This window comes from Polypterus senegalus, chromosome 14, assembly GCF_016835505.1.
Source record: "Polypterus senegalus isolate Bchr_013 chromosome 14, ASM1683550v1, whole genome shotgun sequence".
NCBI classification, from domain to species: Eukaryota; Metazoa; Chordata; class Cladistia; order Polypteriformes; family Polypteridae; genus Polypterus; species Polypterus senegalus.
In genome coordinates this window covers 128782123-128795726 of record NC_053167.1, presented here as the reverse complement: position 1 = coordinate 128795726, position 13604 = coordinate 128782123, and the positions used below count along the sequence as shown (strand labels likewise).

The 13604-nt window shown below is 38.4% G+C and overlaps 1 protein-coding gene across 1 annotated transcript in view; it reads left to right on the top strand.

Moving 5' to 3' along the window:
• Positions 1-13604, top strand: part of lepr (leptin receptor) — a 275136-nt gene that overhangs the window by 79593 nt on the left and 181939 nt on the right. The window lies entirely within an intron of this gene.

Sequence of the window (13604 nt, the reverse complement as noted above, 5' to 3'; positions counted from 1 at the left end):
TGTGTCTCAGAGATGGTACACAATATTATTCATTATTCATAAACAACATTACACATTAAACAGTACTTATACATCATTATTCATAAAAGTCACATATTTTGTCTTCATTCCACTATGGCAGGTTGAGAGTTTGTTCCATACATAAGTCCACTTCCTAACTTAGCTTGTTGATTTGCCTTTCTTCAAGTGACTTTTAATATCAGATTGAATAATAAGGTTTCACCTTCCATCTCTCTATAGACATCTCTTCTGCAATGGGCAAACTTTTATGCAAGTGGAGATTTCAGATGTCATTTTGATGGCAGCAGTTAGCTTGTTTTAACAGTACTTGACCTGTTATTTTGACCACCTCTGAGAATATTTTACAACACCATAATAAGTGATAGAAAAAGTATTAAAACATTGAGAAAATGAAAGTAGTGTAGGGTGATCTGTATCTCCGTATACACCAATCATTCGCAACATTAAAACCATTGACATGTGAAGTGAATAACATTTATCATTTTGAAACAATGGCACCTATCAAAGGGTGGGATATAATAGGCATCAAGTGAACTGTCAGTTCTTGAAGGTGATGTGTTGTAAGCAGGAAAAATGGGCAATTATCTAGGCAAGGATCTAGGAAAATTTGACAAGGGCCAAATTGTGATGGCTAGATGACTAAGTCAGAGCATCTGCAAAACTGCAGGTATTATGGGGTGTACCTGGTATACCATGGTTAGTACCTACCAAATGTGGTCCATGGAAAGACAACCAGTGAACCAGCGACAGGGTCGTGGGCGCCCAAGGCTTATTAATATCCTTGGGTAGCGAGTGCTAGCCCATCTGGTCCAATCTCATGGAAGAGCTACTGAAGCACAAATAGCTGAAAAACGTAATGCTGGCCAGAAGATACAATGTCTGTCAGAACACATAGTGCATCACAGCCTCCTGCATAATAGGCTGCGTAGTCGCACACCAGTCTGAGTGCCTATGATAACCCCTGTCCACCACCAAATTTGTCTATAATATGTATGTAAGTGTCAGAACAGGATCATGAAGCAATGGAATAAGGTGGCCTACTCTTATGAATCTTGTTTTCTTTGAGATCACGTGAAAACCTGAACAGGTGTATGTAGTTTACATGAGAGATGTTAGCAAGATGCAGTATAGGAAGAATTCAAGCCGGTAGAGGTAGCGTGACATTCTGGGCAATGCTCTGCAGGGAAACCTTGTATCCTAGCATTCATGTTGATAATACTTTGACAAGTACCACCTCCCTAAACATTGCTGCAGACCACATACACCCCTTCATGGCAACAGGTATTCCCTGATGGCAGTGGCCTATTTTAGAAAGATAATGCACCCTGCCACACTGCCAAAATTGTTCAAGAATGGTTTGAGAAACATGACAAAGAGTTTAGGTGTTTACTTGGCCACCAAATTCCTCAGATCTCTACCTAATCCAACATCTATGGTAAGTGCTGGAAAAACAAGTCCAATCCATTAAGGATCCACCTCGTAACTTACAAGATTTGAAGGATCTGCAGCTAACAACTTGGTGCCAGATACGAGATGACAGTTCCAGAAGCCTTGTCTAGATTGGTCAGAACTATTTTGGCAGCACGGGAGGGACCTAGACAATGTTAGACAGGTGGTTTTAATTTTGTGGCTGATCAGTGTATATCTTCCATTTTCAGCTGCTCCCGTTAGGGGTTGCCACAGTTGATCATCTTTTTCCATATCTTTCTGTCCTCTGCATCTTGTTCTGTTACACCCATCACCTGCATGTCTTCTCTCTCCACATCCATAAACCTTCTCTTAGACCTTCCTCTTTTCCTGTTACCGGGCAGCTCTATCGTTAACATTCTTTTCCCAATATACTCAGCATCTCTCCTCTGCACATGTCCAAACCAATGCAATCTCACCTCTCTGACTCTGTCTCCCAACCGTCCAACTTGAGCTGACCCTCTAATGTTCTCATTTCTGATCCTGTCCATCCTCATCACACCCAATGCAAATCTTAGCATCTTTAACTCTCCCACCTCTAGCTCTGTCTCCTGCTTTCTGGTCAGTGTCACCATCTCCAACCCATATAACATAGCTGGTCTCACTACCGTCCTGTAGACCTTCCCTTTCACTCTTGCTGATACCCATCTGTCACAAATTACTCCTAACACTCTTCTCTACCCATTCCACCCTGCCTGCACTCTCTTTTTCACCTCTCTTCCACAATCCCCATTATTCTGTACTGTTGATCTAAATTTAGTCCAGACCACGATCGTGGAGGGACCTATCATAGCTAACACAGAGTGCAAGGCAGAAACAGACCCTGCACAGGGCGCTAGTCCATCGCTTCCAGAACAATATAAATGTACAATTGCTGTAAGATTGGTAAAGGCATAAGTAACCATATCTAGGTGGATTTTCTCTGCTTTCTTCAAATATTAGAAGAAAATACTGGTTAAGTAAAGTAGGAACTGGTGGTGCGTGAGAGTAATGTGCCCTGCAAAAACACTGCTGCCATGTCTGAAATTAGTTTGCTCTGCTGGGAAAGGATTCTGTGACATTTTATTTAAATAAACAGGTTTGAAAAATAATAGAATGTATTTTTCAAATTTGGAAACAAAGACAAAAATGTACAGTTTGCTAAAAAACAACTCAGAATATTTAATTTGTGTGTTTCGTGTTTTATTTTAGGATTATTTAGATGTGCAAGTAACTTTTAAGAGAATAAATCGTGTGAATAAAGCTAGCATTACTTTTGACAGGAACCTAGCAGACAGGTTCCTGTCACATGACGGCACATGAAGGCACATGACAATGACTCAGTCATATGATGTTTTTCACAAAAGATGGTAATAGTTTGAAATGCATGCAATTTAAGTAAGAATTCTGGGATTTGTATATGCTTAAGAAATTGTGAGGTAGGGGCTTAGAACTTGGTACATGTTTCTTTATAATCACCTTAAAGTAACCTCACAAAAAAGCAGCTAGACCATAGGAACTTATCAGCTGTCCAGTTTCAACCGATGCAATGTCTTACATACCTGTAAAGGCACCCTGTAAAGGACAAGATTTTAAAATCATACTGAGAGATGTCATAAATGCCAGAGAGGGAAGACAACTTGTCAGATTTTGCCATCTACAACTGTCCCTACGTTTGCAAACATCACACACCCTGCTTAAGAAGACAAAGACTGCAACAACTAAAGCTGTAGCCACCACCTGATATAAAGCTTGCTATATAACCCTGATTTGAATTGTTCAGATTTTATGTTTTTCATATATAACATTTATGAATGTTTACAAAGTTATTATGTTTACAAATAAATATAAGTAATGATTGAAATAAAGTTTGACTATTATTTTGCTGAGGTTGTCTTGTTGGTACTATAATGAGCCATGTTTGTTCAAGTTAAGTTCTTTCAGGCATAATGATTTGAATACAGTCTGGCCGTGCCTCTGCAAGGGAAGGCTTTCAAGTAAGCCCTTGACTTTTGTTAGACTATCTGAGCAGTCTTCTCAAATGTAGCTATCTGGATTAAAGCTCCTGAAGTTGATCTTGGCTTTTTGCTAAGGTATTCTGAAGGGTGGCCCTTTCAGAGGAAATGATATAGAAGCAGAGACAAGCTCTTGGACTCTGTCTTGGTGTGAAAATGTGTTGAATCAATGTCATACAAGTATTGCAGAGTGAACATGTAAATCAAGGCTAATAAGTTAGGCACTTACCCATCAATTTTAAAAGAACCTTACAAAGTACAATTCCTTTCATGCATACTTTTACATGATAAAACAAATATAAAATGGCTTGCTATTTACCAGTTCCACATTAATATTATTGAATTAGAATGCTGAAAATCAGGTCAGGTCAGGCTGGGGAACATGCACTAGTACAGTGCATTGCCGCACCCACCACACAACGAAACAGCTCAGGATCCTGGTTGGCAAACCCCCAGGCAGACATACACTTCAGTCCCATCCTCTGGAAATAACCCTCTATCTATCACAGCCAGGTGTTACGTGGTTGTCCGCTTGGTCTGGTCCAGCCACTCGGGTCTTCAACAATAAGGATCTTGCGAGCCGGATCACCCTCGGGAATCGGTCCACATGGCCGTAGTGCCATAACTGACACTCCCTCACAATGCAGGCAATGTGCCTCATTCAGGACTCCATGAGCAACACAAAGTCAAACCAGCAGAACCCAAAGATTCTCCAAATGGACACAGTACCAATGGAGTCCAGTCTTCATCTCAGGTTACTGGATACCGTCCATGTAGCGAATAAATCGTTCATATTAAACAGTTTCATGAGGCTCAGATCTTTGTTGTTAATTTTAATTTTCCTATTCTTTGTGCTCTGATTTATCGGCCACCAAAATTTGACAAGGATTTTATTAAAGATTTTACAGATTGTTTAATGGATATTTCATTGAACTATGACAGATTTCTTATTCTTGGTGATTTTAACATCCATGTCTGCTGTGAATCTAAACCTTTAGTTAAAGAATTTCTCAGTCTTGTTAGATCTAGTTCTGTCATATGGTTTAGATCTGTCTGTCTGAGATATACAACACAGGTATATCGGACCATTTTGCGGTTTTGTTTACTGTCACGCTGCCATTCTCCCGCGTTAAACCCCGTGCACCTGCTCTACGTGTGCGCGCCATTAACTCTTCAACTGCCACTCGATTCTCTACTGCTTTTAACGATTCTGAGCTCTGTACCAGTGCATATCGTGGTGATTTCAACACGGATGAACTGTTTGAACTGTTTAACTCTACATGTTTTAGTATTCTGGACTCAGTAGCTCCTATGAGGATTAAATGCTCCAAACCAGTGACTGAACCGTGGCTGAATGAGATCACACGCGCACTCAGACGCTCTTGTAGGTGGGCTGAGAGAAAGTGGAAGAAGGACAATCTTCAAGTCTCACTGGACATCTTTAAAAGCAGTCTTCAGGAATATCAGGGAGCAGTTAGGACAGCGAAATCACAACACTTTTCAGAGGTTGTGTCAAATAACAGTCAAAAACCACATGTTCTTTTTAATACTCTGAATAATTTAATTAATCCTTCTGATTCTGCTGTTATTGAACCTTCACCTGCACTCTGTGAGCAATTTCTTAACTTTTTTAAAGATAAAATTGCAAATATCACATATGTACCATCTAGGTTTAGACCCCTCCACTTCGTTTACATGCCAAGCTGTCTTTCATCAGTTTGAACCAGTCTCTCTCTCCACCTTAAGTGAAATAGTTAAGCATCTGCGGCCATCCTGTTGTCCTCTTGACACCATTCCACCACGTCTTTGTAAGGGTGTGTTTAGTTCCATCAGGCCACATGTTGTTGACCTAATTAATTCATCTTTGATGTCTGGCTGTGTTCCAGTTGCGTTTAAACATGCTGTAGTACAACCGCTGATCAAAAAGAGCAACCTGGATCACTCAGTTCTCTCCAACTTTAGGCCCATTTCTAAACTCCCTTTTTTATCAAAAGTTTTCGAAAAGGTTGTTTATAACCAATTACAGGCGTATCTTGATTTTAATGGGATTTCTGAAAAATTTCAGTCTGGTTTTAAGCCACGGCACAGCATTGAAACTGCCCTCCTAAGAGTGCTTAACGATTTGCTTTTAGCTGCTGACTCTGGTAATTCTGCCATTCTGGTTTTATTGGATCTGACTGCAGCGTTTGATACAGTAGACCATAGTATCTTGCTATCACGCCTTGAGATATGTGTTGGAATTAAAGGTTCTGTTCTTAAATGGTTCCAATCTTATTTGTCAGGCAGGAGTTTCTCAGTCCATTTAGGGAAGTACTCATCTTCAGTGTCTTCTCTTGGCTGTGGGATACCCCAGGGTTCCATTTTGGGGCCAATCCTCTTTTCATTGTACATGCTTCCATTGGGGTCTATTTTTAGAAAGCATAAAATCGCCTTCCACTGCTTTGCTGATGATCTTCAAATCTATCTATCTATTCCAGCAAATAGTCACCCAGCTATTCAGACCTTGTTGAACTGTCTCCGAGATGTTCAAACATGGATGGAGATAAACTTTCTCAGTCTGAACAAAAGCAAAACTGAAATTATTGCTTTTGGAAAGTCCAATGTCCTCGTGGGTATGACAGTGTTATTGGATCTCTGGCATCTTTTTCTCATCAGTCTGCCAGAAATTTGGGGGTAATTTTTGACTCTGCTTTTAAATTGGATAAACTGATCAGAGCAGTTGTAAGGTCCAGCTTTTTTCAACTTAGACTACTTAGTAAAGTCAAGCACTACATTCCCCATGAACAGTTTGAGACAGTAATTCATGCTTTCGTTACATCACGCCTTGACTACTGTAACTCATTATACATAGGTCTCAGTCAGGCACAAATTCAGAGGCTGCAAGCCGTTCAAAATGCAGCGGCCCGCCTTCTGACAGGAAAGAAAAAGGGTGACCATATAACACCTATACTGGCCTCCCTTCACTGGCTTCCTGTTCATTTCAGGATCCAGTTTAAAATATTACTGCTTGTTTTTAAAAGCTTAAATGACTTGGCACCCGTCTACTTGTCGGAGCTTCTTGTTCCGTATTCTTTTGTCAGAACCTTGCGATCCTCTGATCTTCAGTTACTCCATATCCCCAGAATAAAGCTTAAAACCAGAGGAGGCAGAGCATTTTCGGTAATAGCCCCCAGTTTGTGGAACAGCCTCCTCATGCAGTTGAGAGCGGCCCAGAATCTTAATCATTTTAAAACCCTGCTTAAGACACATCTGTTTTCATGTGCATTTAATTCCTCTTGATTTTATGTAGTTGGTTTCATCTTATTCATTATTATTATTATTATTACTTATTTTGTTTTGATTTTATTGATTGGTTTAGTATAGTAGTGTGCAATGTATATTGAGTATATATGCGCTGTGTAGTACCTGCTAACCTTTTTGTCTTTTAGTTGTACAGCACTTTGGTCAATGAAAGTTGTTTAAAGGTGCTTGATAAATAAATAAAAAAATAAATGTCTCGCAACCATACAGACAACCAGACAGGAAGCACCAGGACTCAAAAGACTTGGACCTTCGTTCTTTTGCAGAGATATTGGGAGCTCCACACACCCCTTTCCAATAACCTCATGGCCTCCCATGCTCTCCCAATCTGTCTACTTACTTCACAGGAAGAGTCACCTGAGACATGACTGTCACTGCCAAAGTAAGTAAATATCTCGACAAGGTCAACACTCTCTCCACAGACAGACACACTCCTAATGGCTGTACCTAAGAGGTCTTTAAAGGACTGGATCTTGGTTTTTATCATGACACTCTCAAGCCCAGATACTCAGACTCCTCTCTCAGTCTCTTGAGAGCCCCAAGCAGAGCCTCAATTGACTCTGCGAAGATCACAGTAACCTCACAAAAGTCAAGATCAGTGAATCTTTATTCGCCAACAGATGCCCTACAGCCGCTGGACCCCACGACCTTGCCCAACACAGTCTATGCAAGCATTGAACAGAGTAGGAGCAAAAACACACCCCTGATGAACCCCAGAATCAACTGGGAAAAATACAGAGGTTCTGCTTCCACTCTGCACAGCACTCACAGTACCAGTGTACAAGCCGGCCACGATATCCAGAAACCTTGAGGGGATCCCCCTAAGTCTCGGGCTGTCTCACAGGGCAGCTCGATCAACTGACCTGAATGCTTTTAGAAAATCGACAAAGGCTACAAAGAAACTCTGCTGATATTTGCGTTTGTGCTCCATAAGAACCCTCAGTGCCAGGATAAATTTCTTAGACATAAAACCAGACTGCTCCAGTCGCTGGTAGGTGCAAGCAAGTGATCATGGATCCTATTGAGGACAACCCTAGCAAGGACCTTACCTGGCACCAAAAGCAGTGTTATCCCCCTGTAGTTGCCGCAATCCACGCAATCACCCTTCCCTTTCCAGATAGGGATGACAAGTCCAGCTTTCCAGTCAGGTGGGATGATGCCCATCTCCCAAATGGAAGCTTGCAATGCCAGGAGGACAGACTTACCACCAGCCTGGAGAAGTTCACCACGGATACCACAGATCCCTGCAGCCAAAAGCAGAAATGTACAAATGTCATATTCATTAACTCATTTAAAAATTAACTCCTATTTGAGTGTGTGGAATATTTTTAATTCTCTAAATGAGATCCACATGAACTTTAACTTCTTTTGTTCTCTGCATATTGTGCTACTGTACCAGAATGTGATTACCATTCATATACCTAACTCACCACTAAACACAAAGCTTCTCTGCAACATGTGTTTATAATGCAGTCTACAAAAATCTAACAAGTACTTAAGTGCAAGCAGTATTTTTGGAATACTGAAATAGCACACTTAATGAAATGTGAACAGTACAGAGTAACTGTATCTCATGAGTGAGACAGCATCTGGATGAGATATTAGCTAAACAATTGAGCCAGATGGACTGAATGGTATCCTCTCATTCGTTAAATTCCTTGTTTCTCATTCAAAGTTGGTGCTTAACTTGCACCCTCTGGTCTACATTGAGCTTCATTTGTTCCCAGGGTAGTTTCGCTTTTTACAGAAACGCATTAAATTAATAAGTAAATAAATAAATACACATACACAAACACACACTATGGTCTGCATACTCATTCAAATGACTAGAAAGAAAGAAAATGAAAGAAAACTTCTCATTTAGCAATTACAGTTACAGTGAGGCATTATGCAGTGTCATTGGTATAAAAGGGGCCCAGTATTGTTTTATAATACACTTCTACTAAATAATTTGTTGGCTGAAAGTACTCAGCATTGTTCATAATGGCACTTGGTTTTATTTTCATTCCCTCCTTTGCAATGACTTCTGTGGGTTGATAGTGTGTCCCATAACTAAGCCTGCCCTTTTAATTAGGTTGGTGATTTGGTGGGCATCTCTTGAAGTGATGTTACCAGCCCAGCACACCCAAGCGTAGAAAATCGCACTGACCATCACAAAGTTGTAGAATATGTAAAGGATGTCACTACAGTCTCCTAAGGAAAATAAGAGTCTATTTTGCCCATTCTTATATATGTAGATCCTCTGTGTTGCAAGACCAGTCCAGCCTGTCATTTAAGTGGACCCCCAAGTATCTGTAGCAATACACAACCTCTACCGCCACTCCTTGAATTGTAACTGGGCATTGAAGCTCTTTGGTATGGCAATAGTCAACTGACACAATTCACACTGAAAATAAAAAAATAAAAATGAAAATTTTACTAACATTGTTTTGTTCTTGTAACAATATTATCTGAAATGTAACGAAAACATATTGTAGACAGATAAGATAAATTTTAGTGATCTCAAGAGAAAATTACACTTTTACAACAGTCCCCACACATTAGCAGCAAATATAAAAAACTGCACAGAATATGTTGTTATTGTTGTGGATTGTATCCCTGAATTTAGCTCATGTTTATTAATTTCATATGTATTGCTGATTTTAAATTACCTTGAATTTAGCTTGTATTTATGTCTTTGTTTTATGTTCAATTTACTTTTTATGGTACTAAGCAATTATTTTCTTGAATTTGGATTGTATTCTTACATTTAACCTCTTGAAATTGCAGTGTGTTCACTTTGAGATATCTAAAATTCATTACAATAAATAACTGAAAGACATTTCGAGATATCAGTAAATAATTTTATAACAATAATAATAATTAATTAAAAAGGCTAATTCAATCTTGGGAGTCAGGCTGGACTCAATGGAGGAAATGCTGGAACAGAGGACACTCAGGAAACTGCTTATTACCTTGGGCAGTGACTCTCGCCCCATATATGAGGTGTTGATAAACAGAGGAGCACATTAAGTAATAGACTGAGACAACTGTGTTACTCCACGAGGCACTATGTAAGGTCTTTTTCACCCTTAGCTACTGGGCTCTATAACAAGCCACCCCTCGGCTAAGTGTATTGTTCTCTGTTGCTACTGGGCTATGTTCAATATATTGTGTCAATATACTGTGCCAATATACTGTGCCAATGAATGACATCCTGTATGGTGAAATAGTAACATAGTTATGTGAAATTCTAATCACTTTATACTTGGTAAATACACAGGGACAGATCCTAAGTCCACAGGGCCCTTTGCCTGAGAAGACATCAGGCCAAAAAAAACTCTTACTCCATCCAGAACCAGCCTGTCAACATGTTGCATAAAAGCACATTATTTACCCAAATGCCAATGCTTATTTGAATTTATAGGACTTCAAACATAATCTAATAGCATCATTAAACTAGCTGAGTAGATATTGTATACTACATCATTTACACAATAATTTACTTTCAATAATAAAACGCAAATTAAGTAAAACCCCATAATAACATGCCCCACAACAACCTGAAAGCATTTGTCTGTCTTTCTTTCCCACTAGCCATCACATACAGCACAGTAACTATTTCACTAAAACTGAGGCTGTCCTCGCTAAAGGTGAATGAATGATGTGCTCTCCTGATGTTACTGACACTCATAAGTTACACTTGAAACATCCAGCATTGCACTAAGAGTGAGATGTATGTGACCAGTTCTGTAGAGCTATAAACATAATGGTTGAGATGGTGTCGGAATTAAGTATATGAAATGTAATAATACTTGTATAACAAAAAATTGTTAACCCCATTTAATGCCTCTTTGTAGTTGTTTTGAGAAGCCAGCATTTGATAATAAAAATTATCAAATTAAATGATTCCTGTTTACAAATAAAGTTAAAAAGATATCATTTCAAATTGTTAATCCAGTTAAATATTGTATTCAATTAAATTAATTAGTTTCTGGGTTTAATCAGTTGAGTAATTTGTTTTCTTTTTGTACTACTGAAGAGTCTCTGTGGTGCATCGCTTTGTTTTCAAAATTATTTTGGACTGATTTACAAAGTTTCAGAAGTAGAAGTTTAAGAATTTTGACATTTTATAGTATTGAGTAAGAAAAAACATGAAAAAATAATATGTATTATAAATATATTAATCATTCTGGGTTCATTTTCATAAATCAAATTGTTCGAAAAGTTTTCACACTTTCAGTACCTTTGAGGTCTATGAAAGAAACAACAAAAATATTTGAATTATGTAAAACTATATTTTGGTTACATAAATGTTTTAGTTTATTACTTCTGGATGTTCATTACTTAATGCAGGTTCTCTGTTTTTCTGAAATTTCTTTTTGTATCATTTCAGTTCTCTTTTGTTTATATGTTTATGTAAAGTTTTATAAAATTCCTTACAATCAATTAAAGTTATCTCTCCATTATAAAAAAAAAATCCTGCGACGAGAAAAGACTTTTTGGAAGATTTTTTCAAGTCCTGCGAGTTGAGAGCTTGGCCATGCCATTTTTTCAAGTCACACCCTCCTCTCAACCATTTTCAACCACGCACATGGTAATCTCACCTCTCATCTGTGTGAATACTTTTGACAGATACATTTTCTGCTCTCTCATTTTAACATTTTCCTCACTTTAAGTTCCCAATTAAAGAAGACATATTATGTCCAAATCTTATTGAAGAATTTCATCATGAAAGGTTATCAACAGAAAAAATGAATACACGGGCAATCCTAGCACAGAGAAACGATGAAGTCAAATGAATTAACGCCAAAAATGTCGATTGGTTACATGTTAAATGCGTATCAATAGACTATGCTGAAACAGTTGGTGGTGATGGTGTGGAAGATGAAAACATCAACTTACAATATCCCACAGAATAACTACAACCGTTAACACAACCGTTAACACTGTCCGGTCTTTCACTGCACGAATTACTGTAGAAAGAAGGATGTATACAAGAAAGGTAATGTAGTACATCTTCATTAGACAACAAAGGAGATCTTGACATGCCATTCATATTAAAACGTTAACAGTTTCCTGTTAGAATAGTTTTTGCAAAGACAATTAACAAATCTCAGAGCCAAACATTCGAAAAAGTCATTTTATTTAATAGAGAGAAAGAAACAAAATTCAATCACGGGCAGTTTTATGTTGCATTGTCACGATGAAAGTCCAAACACAGTATCAAAATTCAATGCGATATTGACAAAAAGTTAATTCAAAAAATTGTTTTTACTGTAGTTTTTCAGTAAAAGTCTAAGTTTAAAAAGTATTTGCGTGTTAATTTCAAAGCCAAACAGAACAAAATCATATTATCAACAAATAACTCTAATGCAATATGAAACATAATTTACTTTCAAATTATTACATTTTACTCATTTTAATATGGTTAATTACTCGCTGTAATGTAAAATAGTTCTGTTATGCATATGTAACAATTCCCATGAAAATAAAAATCTGTTTCAATTGTACAACTGCATCCCCATACACGAGCGGCAGAAACGCAAAGAGGCTAGCGTGTAGCATAGGCATGGGGGTTGGCAAGCAAAGCGAGCAGGGGGCAACACTAGTTTAACAAAAAACAATAATGTTATATAGTCAACATTATCTATGTGTAATATCCTAACTCAACTAATATGGAGCAACACCAAACAGTAGGTGTAACTACAGTAGAAAACACAACTAGAGAAAAAACATAATATAATGATAATTATAAAATCACTTTGTTCTACTTTACACTTCTATCTTACCGAAACAAAATACCTTTTATGGGGCCCAAAATCTGCACCAGTGCATCTGGGTTCAGCTTCCAAAATTCAGCTTGTTTAATATTTATGAGGTCCCCACTAACCAGGGGTATCACTAGCTTCAGCACTTATTAGTGGCTTAACTCCAGCTCCCTGAAGATCAATTCTCCCTGGGAGTTTTTGTGCTGTTGACTTCCTGGACTGGGGGTTCTCTGAGGAGTTTTTGAGCTGTTGATGTCCTATTTCCCCTTGGATTATTCATGGTGTTGGTGGCTATTAACAAACTGCTAAACAGGAAAAACCATGGCTGGCTTCTAGAAGATCAGGGTCTATAGGCATATGTGCATTGAACAGGTTGGGGGGCTTTCTAAAATCAGGGGCTAAAGCCCTGGAAGCCACAACAACACCACTGCTCTGATCCCACTCCTTTCATTTACTTATTTGACTGATACCTTTATCCAGCGTGACTTACAACATTTATGATACAATTGTTTACATTTATATTTGGTTTTCCATTTGAATCACAGCCAGGTCAAGTGACTTGCTCAGGGTTACACAGCATCAATAGCAGGATTTAAACCCTCAGCCTCAGGGTTGGAGGTCCAAAGCCTTAACCACTACACCACACTGCCTGGCTTGCACCCATTCATGGATCCTTCTATGTACACTTTGTTAATTTACTTAAAAATAATTATTGTTATGTATGTATGTGTACCTTGTTCAGTGGTGGACTTACATTTTCAGGGCCCTGAAGCTTGAACTGTCATGGGATCCCTACACAACCAGTTACCAGGTCTGGTTAACCACTGCTATCTTCTTCAGTGGGGTTGTTTGAAGGCAGATCACCATATTTTTTTTTAATTTAACCATTACATCTAAGCTTTTGATTAAAATTGCTCTACTGAATTACACTATATAACTTTTTTTAACAAAAAACCCTTCTTCAACTGAAATTTTGAGGCAATATGACTCTTCTGGGGCCCATTCAAGATTAGGAGTCCTGAAGCTTAAGCTTCATTGGTTTCATAGTAGATCCACCCCTGACCTTGTCAGC